General features: G+C 40.3%; 1 pseudogene; it reads right to left on the bottom strand.

The window, feature by feature from the left end:
- Positions 1-283: 283 nt before the first annotated feature.
- On the bottom strand, positions 284-9,982 carry LOC119884488 (annotated as a pseudogene).
- Positions 9,983-10,431: the final 449 nt, after the last annotated feature.

The following is a 10,431-nucleotide window of genomic DNA, read 5'->3' as shown; positions in this document are numbered from 1 at the left end:
TAGTTTCATAGTAATTTATGAATTAGCACTGGGACCTGCTTTTATTTTGCTCAAACATCAAAGCAACAATGAAGTGTGTCACTGATCTTATGTAGATGAGGCCTAAAAAAGCAAATAAACTGAGATACCTTGGAACCATTTCCAGCCCCGTCTTCCCCTGAACTGCTGTGTAAATACAGCTCTCTCAATATACTAGATACGGCATATAAAGTTAAAGACAAAACATAAATAAGCGGTTTAGATTAGATTAGTAGTAGAGAAGCAGAAACCAACCAGTTCAAAATTCATTCAAATTAACATTTTAATCATCAATCAATACAATAAGTTCAACCAACAATAAACAAGCATCACTGGTCAAAATGGAGATTACACATTTGAAAAGTTTAAAAAAGTTTGAATTTGACAGCTAAAGCTATTCAATAGCTCTGCTCTTGGAGAGATATTCGACAATGGTAAAACATTTTCATTTTTCAGCATGCGCACCTGCCTCTGGGATGGTGTTATCATCACTGGCTCTATGTTTTTTTCCCCCCGAGTTTTCATATATAAGAGAAAACAGGGGGGAAAAAATCATCTCTGAAAGAGCAAAACCTGTGACACAACCACTTGTCTATACTGATTCATGTGAGTATAGTTTCTCAGAGTGGCCTGCTCTGATGTTTCCAAGTGGGGGCATATGCATATTGATGTTTTTACCAGTCAGTATGAGGTTAGACTTGTTTCTAGGGATGGGTGACCATATCTTATAAAAAAATAATTCAGTTTGAAAGAATCCCTGAACAATCTAGAGTCTCAATAAAACTGCAGGAGGTGCCACAGGGTGTGAGGAATGTCGTGGCTCAGCATTGTTAGCACATGTCCCTGCATCAGAGTGTGTGTCCTCAAATGTGTGTGTGTGTCACGCCACACTCTGCCTGTTGCTGTCTAAGCTGCGCGTCGACCCGTCAGAACAGTGTCGTGAGAAGTCCAGAAAGATGCCGTTGTGCTCCGGCTCCGAGTCCAAAGACTCCAGGATGTTGTCCATCATGATCTCCGAACTGGATGAAGGACTGGGACCGGAGCTTGTGTCATGAGCCAGCACTCTGGAGGGACGCTGGCGAGTCTGACACCAGCGAACCTATGCAGTGTATGTCCTCACCTGGGGAAGGATCTGGGAAGATGGAGGGGGAGTGATGCTGCGGCTGGAGAGCGAGGGGACCTGTGGGACTGTCAGCGTCTCTGGGCCGGAGGTCCTGACTGGAGGTCACAGTGTCTGTCCAGAGGAAAGCAGTTTTATAGTTAAAGGAATGAATGATTAAATATGATCACAACTCTCTGGGTCCCTTATTGATTAGCTGCCTGTTTTTAGTCTTTCCTGTAGAGAGTAGGCTACAGTAACATTTACTGTCAGTATTTAATACATTTAAATGTGACTTCTTTCACACTAAATGTCCAATTTTTTCAGATGCTTAAAGATACAAAAAACAGTTTTTAAGATGCAAAGAGTGTGATTTAAAGGTCAGGGATTCAGCACCAAAACACATAACATACTCTGGAAGATTGATACCTCCAGAAAGAATAGCAAGAATTGCAATCTTGGAATTTGCCATTGTTAAAGATTTGTTGTGTTTTTTTCCAACAGTGTGGCCGTACCTGAAAGTTCAGCAGAGGCTGTGGAAGCTGGAGAGTGGTCAGCGAGGCTGGATGTGCTGGTGTCGCTGGTGTTGTTGATAGCAGTGGTCGTGGTTTCAGCCACAGAGCTGCTGCTCTCTTCTAAGCAGGAAGTCATCTCAGACACTGAGTGTCGCCTGATGCCCGCGCCACCTCCTGTGGAGGCATCAACGTCATACTCCACCACAGGGGTCAGCATGGGAATATTGTAGCTCTTAGAGCGTACCACTGGGTTCTTGGCGACGGGGGAGTTGCCTGGTTTGGCGGGCCAGGAGCGATGCAAGCGCTTTTCTGGAGAGAGAAGACTGTTTTAGAATTTTGATTACTTTATAATTAAAAACATGCATGAAAACACAGAGTACAAAGAACACATACACACTTAAAGGATCATGGCACTTTTATCCTTTAAAAGCACATCCATTGTACATTATCTTTGCACACATACACACTCACACACACCTAATAGGCAGGAGGAGTAGTGCAAATTGGAAGAGCCATCTCTGGAATATAGCCCATGAGTCCCGAGGTAGGGAGAGACCACCTTCTGGATGAGAGACTCCAGACGAAGGTAGTCATCTGTTACACCTTTGGATTCATGGACTCCCTGCATCAGACACACAAACACACACACAAACACTAGATCACGTTAGCCAGTAATTGCTGCTTGTTGGCCTGTGGTAATGGAAACTTTAAAAGCCATAAACACATTTCCGGGAAGGGGGGAAAAGTAAGAGTTCAATTTGGCTTTCTGTGATTTTATCAAACCCTTAGCCACTACTCAAAGGTATCTGAAAAGTTTGCTGAATTTCAAGATTATTTAAAACATAATGGGGCGACAGCTGCCAATAAGAGACAGAATGCTTTTGTACCCCCGGCCAGAAGACAACATGACTTAAACAGCTGAGAGTGTTGAGTGAATTTGGTCCCAATCTTAAGACCTGTATAAACACGTATAAACATACTGAGATAAGAAAAACATCAACAGCATTGCTCATTTTAGACAGAGAGCAACACACAAAACAAACCCATGCACCTGGTTTAATGTAGATGGGATTTCTGTGAGGAAAGTGAACACTGGATGTAAATTGATTAATGTAAACCACTGCAAAGAATGTAAACTTTGAATTGGCATTGTTGGAATAAACTTTACGGCAAGCAAAATAAGTTGTTGCCTTGTAACAGCTAACACGAGTGGCTGTCCAGTTTTGCGTATTAAGTTAGAAAGATGACGTTACATCAGAAGTGTGCGTTTATCTGAAAATGATGCACATCCTCAGACTAAACAGAGCTTGACTGGGTTTCTCTGTCTATTTGTTTCATTTGTTGCGAGAAGATTGGCAGTACCCAGTGGAAACAGAGGAAGTCAGCTAAATTAAGCAAAACTATAGTTTTGGGTCTTGGTCAAGTCTTAAACCTGCATTCATTGTGCAACAAACTGCACACACAGCTGACACATTATCACCTTATAAAGTTGATCTGACAGTTACTTATTTACACATCCAGCAGACATGGATCAGGATTATTCTGGGGTCTGGGGGTTGAAGCAGCTTTAAAGGCGTGAGAATGGGCTCGGTTTGGTGTCAATTCAGAACACGAGTAAGAGAAATCTCAGGACACTGTTGCATCCGCTATCTGAGCACTATCACAACCAATTTCTTTAATGGGAATAAAGTGGACATTTCTGCCCGTAAAAGGAAGCTTGCAAGTTTGCACACATCCCGCTTTACCCTCTCTGCATTTGTAGAGCCCTCATTGCCCTGTTTATTGGTTCTTCTTGTTTCATGGGGCCCATGTAATTATTTCTGCACTGTCGCCAGGGAACACAGGCATTACAGCTTTCATCTCTGCAGTGAGGCTCAAACCCACTGCACACTTGATGTTAGTGTGTGTTTAAGTAGATCAGTGGCAAACAAATTACCCTCATAATCAATAAGGCACTGTTTTATGAACTCATGAAAAATAATAAACAAGAACTTTCTGTTTGAAAGGTTCTTTTTTTTTTCTGTCAAGTGAAAGCTGCCATTTCCTGATGGCATATTCGGTTCTAGTACAGTGGCGTAATGCTCTGCGTGACTTTAGACCATTTAAAAACATAAAACAATTTTTCTCCCTTTTTAAAGTTGGATTCGGTTTGTCGCTTCAGCAATTTCGATGACAAAATTTCACGCTGAGGGTTGTGACACATATGGACCAAGACCTCACTCCAAAGGCTTCAAATAACAAGAGAGAGATCAATCAATTTCGGTACTCTGAATCATTGAGTTCATGCATAAAAACCACAGCACAGAAACAAACCACATAAATAGACCAGACTTCGGTGAACTGGCGTCACAAAATGAAAGGGAAATTACTAACAGATGAAACAACTTCAACCTCTTGTCTTAGCTGCCCTGATTTCCTGTCTGCTTTCTATATCTTCGTCTTTACCTATTTTCTGTTCCTCTTTCTCTGCTTTGTGTAGATTTGATCTTCCTTGTGGGCGAACAAAAACAGACCTATTGAAATTACTCTGCAGCTGTACATATCCTGTTTCCTTTTCTTGTGTCAGTTTTGTTCTCCATACTTTCCTCTCTCTTGCTGTCTTGCTGTCCCTCTGTCTGCGTAGGGAAGCAGCAGGTTTGGGGCAGTGAGTCACTACAATGATGTCCAAAGTAACCCACAGAGAAGCAGCCTCACAGACTCATAGTTCATACTCCCGGACACTTGAGAGCACATTTAATCCACTCGTATTCACTCCCTGACTCACATCTTACCTCTGACCCATAAATGTCTAACTTAACAATATGAAAGGTATAAAAGGTGGAAGATTAGGTGAAAGATTAGAACAGTTTTACTGTTAGCTGGTGAGTCAAAAGCATCTTTGATAGGTGCCTCCAGTCCTCAATGCACAGTAGAGACTGCCACTCTTAACTTAGCCAAAGATTGCTAACTAATGCTAACTAAAAAAAAAGTCACGCTACATAGTCCCTGAAAGGTTAATCAACAAAAGTCACAAAACAAAACAGGTTCTTCACGGAACATTGAAATCCTTTCTTACATTAGTCAGTGGCTTAGAAGTTCTTGTAAAAAGTTTAGTCTTTGCTTTCAAAGCTGGAAGAAGATGTTTAGTTAAATGTTTAGATATTACATGACATTTGTTCGAAGAATCTAATTTCTCCAAGGTTTAACTACACCTGCATATTTGTGAATAATCCTATATATGCAATAAGAAAAATCCATGGACAATGTTGTTCCTTTATTTTCATTTCTTTCTGCCCTTTGCAGCCTGTTGTTCCCGGTTGGAAAACACTGCCTTGATGCACTCAAGAGGAGAGGTAAAATTATAAATGTATCGTCAAGTACTACAATATGGATGTGAACAATGAATGCAGGAGATAAATAAAACTGGTGTTTTTGTGAAATGGGCAGCCTCATAACTTGAAAATCCGGTATGTGTTGTCTGCATGAAAAGTAGAGAAAGACCATAGTCAAATGATAAGTAAACAGCTCTTTTCCTGTTCCCACAGGCCATGAACATAATGGACAATTAACTATGTGCAGCCACAAGTCACTGCACACTGGATAAATAACTAACTAACCAAATAAATCTGGTTCAGCTAAAAATAAAAAACATAAATGTTTAAAGGTATAACACTTTGAACTCTAAAGGTCAGGCTTCTTACTTTGGGGCGATATCAGCTGCCTACTGTTTTTAAATGTTTACGAACATCAAGACAATAAATAAATACATTTTAATTCACAATACATATACATACAAAATGATGTTTTTGCTAATGAGGTCTAAAATTCTCATTAGTCTCATTCAGACCCAGGGCTCAGAAGGCACTGAGTGGTCATGGGAAGATTATTGTGCTGCTTTTTCACACTGAGATTACTTCCTGTGAGATCCCTTTGCAAGAAAAAAAACCCTCTACAGCTCTCTGCACCCTTTGCTCCTCTTTCCCCATCTGTTGTTATTTACCCTCTCCCCTCACCCTACATCAGCCATGGATGTTTGTCTGTGCAAGCCACGTGAGAGAGACAGCATGAGACATAGTAAGACAAAAAGGGTGAAAAAGAAAGGAAAAGATAAAGGTATTATGTATGTGCGTACCTGTAGTATTAGCAGCATCTGTATTATAGAAGGAGGAACTCTGGCTCGGGGTCGAGACAGAGCCTCGTCCAGTTTCAGGTTGAGGGTGATGATGTTCCTGAAGTGCAGCAGAGCCAACTGACGCACCGACGGCTCCTTTCCCTGAGGACACATACACACACACACACGTGTCAACACACAGTTTTATAAGGAGAATATTAGCATGTGAGCGTGTGCGTACCTGTACAGGATAGAAGATGGCCAGCAGCATGGACAGAACATCACAGAAGAAGAAGTCCCATGTGTCGGCCAAGGAGTCCAGCAACTTCTGACCTATAACACACAAGCAGAAAGACAAACAACCAATCAGGAGTGAACCCCAAAGTCAAAGAAGTTACAGTGACGAAGACTGTGCTGCACATGCAGTCAACAAGAGTTAATGTGCTACAATGTTTACTACTACAACTTTAGAAACTTGTTATCTGAGAACTTCATATGATTTGTTATTTGTGCCGTGTAGTTCGTTTGTGTACTGCTGCTGTGACACGCAAATTATAAAGTATCTATCTATTACGGCCGAGGTTGTTGGTGTTCTGAATTTGATGCAAATCTTACACGTCTGTAATTTTGAACATGACAGAGACTGTGATTTGTAAATAAAAAATCTGATGCAAATTACAGGCCATATTTGGCCAAATGTTTGTCCCATGTGAGCTGGCATCTTGTGTTTCCTGTGTTTTTATGAAGTACAGTATTAGAGACAGATTTAGTAGCATTTCAGATACAAATTAGATTTTCTTTCACTCTGACTTGCATGCCTGTGTGTGTGCAGGTGTGTACTGCAAAGAAATGTCCTTCACAAAGAGTGATGGTGGGGAGGCATGTTCTCACAGTTCAAACTAATAGTTCAAGGGTTAACTTAGCATCTGACATTTTAGTCAATTATTTCTTTTCCAGACTAAGATAAAAAAAACATTTACATTTGTGTTTCATTGGAATGACTCACTGGCACTGAGAACATTCCTCACCAAAGCCAGGAGGCACTGTTAGATAACCATGTGAAGCAGAGCAAACAAATGAAGGCTCTTAATAGTTTTAGTGTCGCTTCTGTCAAGTTGTTTTACCTAGGAATTTCCACCTCCTTTCTCTCAAATAGGATTTTTTTATTAATTAGAATAATTCTTATTAATGCATTCTTAAAGGTTAATCAAATTACTTCTATGTGAGATGGCAAATTATTTAACTTGTTTTTTAACAACTTACATTTTCTTCCATCTTGTTAATATGTATTTATATCCAAACCACAACCCGTACTTGTTACAACCTATTTATACTTAATTTTATTTAATGTTTGTCTAATTGATCCTGTGTTGCTCTTCCTATGGTTTCTTCCATTTTTTCCCCATTAAGAGGTTGTTTTGTTAGGGTTTTGCCTTATCTCAATCGAGGGTTGAAGGACAGGGGATGTTGTATGCTGTATAGATTGTAAAGCTGAGGCAAATTTGTGATTTAGGCTAAATAAATAAAACGACTTTAGCTAGGCTAGCTCTGCCGCTCTAGAAAAAGTAATGTCAGCCTATCTGTCAGCTAGACCATCACTTTGGTCTAGATTTAAATATCTCAACAATTAACGGAAGGATCGCCATGAAATGTTTACAGGCATCCATGTCCCTTTTGGGTGAATGAATTGTAAAAAACTTTGGAGATCACCTGACTTTTCATCTAGCTCCATTATGAGGTCAAAAGTTCACTTTGTCCAACATTTTGGAATCAGCTGTGTTTAGTGCTAATTAGCAAACACTGGCATGCTGACACACCAAACCATGATGGTAAACATTATACCTGCTAAACATTAGCATAACGTTGTCATTGTGCGCAAATTATACAGTCTGCTCCTCCTCCTTTCCCTGAATGTGTATGCATAAAGTATGTTGTGTTAACATTTATTTGTGTGTGTTTGTGTGTACCTTCATAGAAGCGGATCTTGTCTCTGAGTATGACCATGCCTTTAGTGAGCAGCTGGTTCTGAAGGTACTCGGTGAAGAAGGAGCCCAGTTCCGTCTTCAGCAGCTGCCTGCAAAAAAACATGAGTGCATATGAGTATATGCGGACACAGACATACCACACCCCATCAGTAATACCTCCTAAACATGAACCAAAACCAATTAGTTCTCACGCACTGGAGCGCTGCAGTGTTAAACCAGCAACAGACTCAGGAAATGAGAAAAGATGTTTCACACTGAAATCAAAGGCTACAGCAACATCTGAACAGTTCAATAACAGGATTTTCCACTGACGAACTGTTAAACCTGATAAACACAGGTACAGATTAGTCTGACAGCTTGCTTGCTGTTATTACAGGAAGAGAAAATGTGACCTTTAATCTCTGTGGGACACAAATTATTACTGGGCAAACAGTGTATGTCTGGACACATAAAAATCTTTGATTTTACAAAGCTTGTTGGCCTAAATACATAAATGGTCATGACCACTGCTGTGTTTCTGCAATGTAATGTGATGCTTTTATGTTTAATTTTAGATTACTTGACAGCTTGAGTCTATTCCGGGAAGATCACCATCACTGTTGCAACAAATAATGTGTGTGCATGTATGTGTATACTGTATACAGTGTGTGTGCATGTAAAGTATTGTATGTGTGTGCAGTGTAATATTTACAATACATGGAGTCGGTTTTGACAACCCTGTCAAAACTGCTCTCAACTACACCGTATTAAACACAGCAGTGACCCCTCTGAGACCTCGACCAGTCATTTCCCCTTTTAAACAACTTTAAGGTATTTCTGATTCAGCAGACAGTACACAGCCAAGAACAGCAGGAGCGAAAAACATTACCCATTATGCTACTGAGAGTGAAGCAGCAACAATAGCAGTTGCTGGGCATGTGTTAATGTTTTAGTAAAGACTAACTTTAGCATTCTGAAGCTGCCATTATGTGTATGTGAGTGTCTCTGCCGGCACGCTAAAGCAAGGGAAGGTGGGAAATTACAGAAGAAAGCACTATAATTTAGTCTGTTCCTAAAATACAAACCAGCTCAAGCTCAACATTCAGCATGCTTGTATGAAAGTCAGTAAGAGAGAGAGAAAACAGACAAATTAAAACACTAAGAGACAGACGGATAAAGAGACTGCTAACCTGACACCTTCATTCAGAGTGTAGAGTTCGTTTTCCCCCAGATCCTTCTTCTGGAAAACTGATATTACTGCGTTGTGGATGCTAAGAAGAAACCAGTGTGTGTTTAGCAGACACATATTCACAAAGCTATAATATAAAAGATTCTCATTCCTTCAAACTTGAGATATACTGGTGATCATATGTGTCATATCAGTCACAAACAAAAAGCAATGGAGAAGGTCTCAGATCTAATGTTCCATATATTATTTTTACTAAAGTATCACCGGCTGTCAAGGTTGATCAGCTTGAGCATTTGCTGTTAATGATTTGGGTCATAAAAAATAAAAATCATAAAAAATGTTTAATCCTGATCCTTACTTAGGGTTAACAGCAAACCCCAAGCAGGCTCAAGGCTCACATACAAACACCCATACATACATGAATGCAAACACATACAGATGCTACACCTCAGGGAGTCTGCTGGTACTCCAAATACAGCAGAGAAAAAGAAACACAAAATAAAAGCATCTGTGAGGCAGAATAAGATGAAAAGAGGGGTGAGGGATGGACGGAGATGAAAAGAAATTGTGATGGACCCCGAGGGAAGAGAGACAGAGAGAGCTGATGCTTATGTGCATGCATGTGTGTTTGCGCGTAAAGGTTCGTATTCATAACATGAATAATGGCACCAACAGAGCTTTCTGCTTGTGGTGTTTGTTCAACTGCCAAAGTAAGAAGGGACTCACACTCACATTTTCACATTCAGTCATATATGAAAAGTAAACTCACACTTCAGACTGATTAAGAATATACACATCAATCTCTCACACTCTAACCTGTTCCAGGTGGCGTTGGCCCCGGCCCTCCTATGCTGGGTCCCTCTGTCCTTGCTGCACTCCTCTGCCAATCCTCCAGTTGTTCCTCCCTTATCCCCCCCCCTCCTCCAGGGGTTTTTGCCTGTGAGAGGTCAGTCAGACTGGAGGACGAGCTGCTGCCCAATCTCAGCTTGCTGTGAAGACTCCTTGAAATCCAAAAGACAGAAATAGAGAAATCATAATAGTCCACTTTCCACATATGCTAGTGGAAATGCAAAGAAAGTACATAGAGCATCAGAGTCATCCAAAGACAATAAAAGTAGTTTGTTTTCACCTCAAAAGCTATATGTTGTTGTTGATGAAAGTACAGTGGACATGGTTTGAGAAACTGAATCTCACTCAAAAATGTTCTATTGCAGGATGTGTTATCTTGATGTCTGTGGTCTATGGTATGTTAATAATCAAGGCACCACACTGAACAGATAAAATACAAAACAACACCTGCTGAAACTCAAAATCAGCAGAAAATCTGAAGAGAAAAGGTACAACTGTGAGGTGTTGTGCACAAACACAACTGTAACTCTTTCTGATTTTAAGGGCTTACATCCTTAGCATTTACTGATGAGTGATTACTTTTTATTAACTATCTGTTAATGTTTACACAGGCTGATATATTATACCGCTTTGGAAACATACAGTAGACAAGTAGAGACAAATAGGAAGAGTGATCGGAGTAGAGTAAAGTCAGTGTGTGCTCAACA

This window comes from Micropterus salmoides, unplaced genomic scaffold, assembly GCF_014851395.1.
Source record: "Micropterus salmoides isolate LMB-PRFRI ecotype aquatic unplaced genomic scaffold, ASM1485139v1 Ms_hic_scaffold_3493, whole genome shotgun sequence".
NCBI lineage: Eukaryota > Metazoa > Chordata > Actinopteri > Centrarchiformes > Centrarchidae > Micropterus > Micropterus salmoides.
This window is presented reverse-complemented; position numbering and strand designations above follow the sequence as displayed.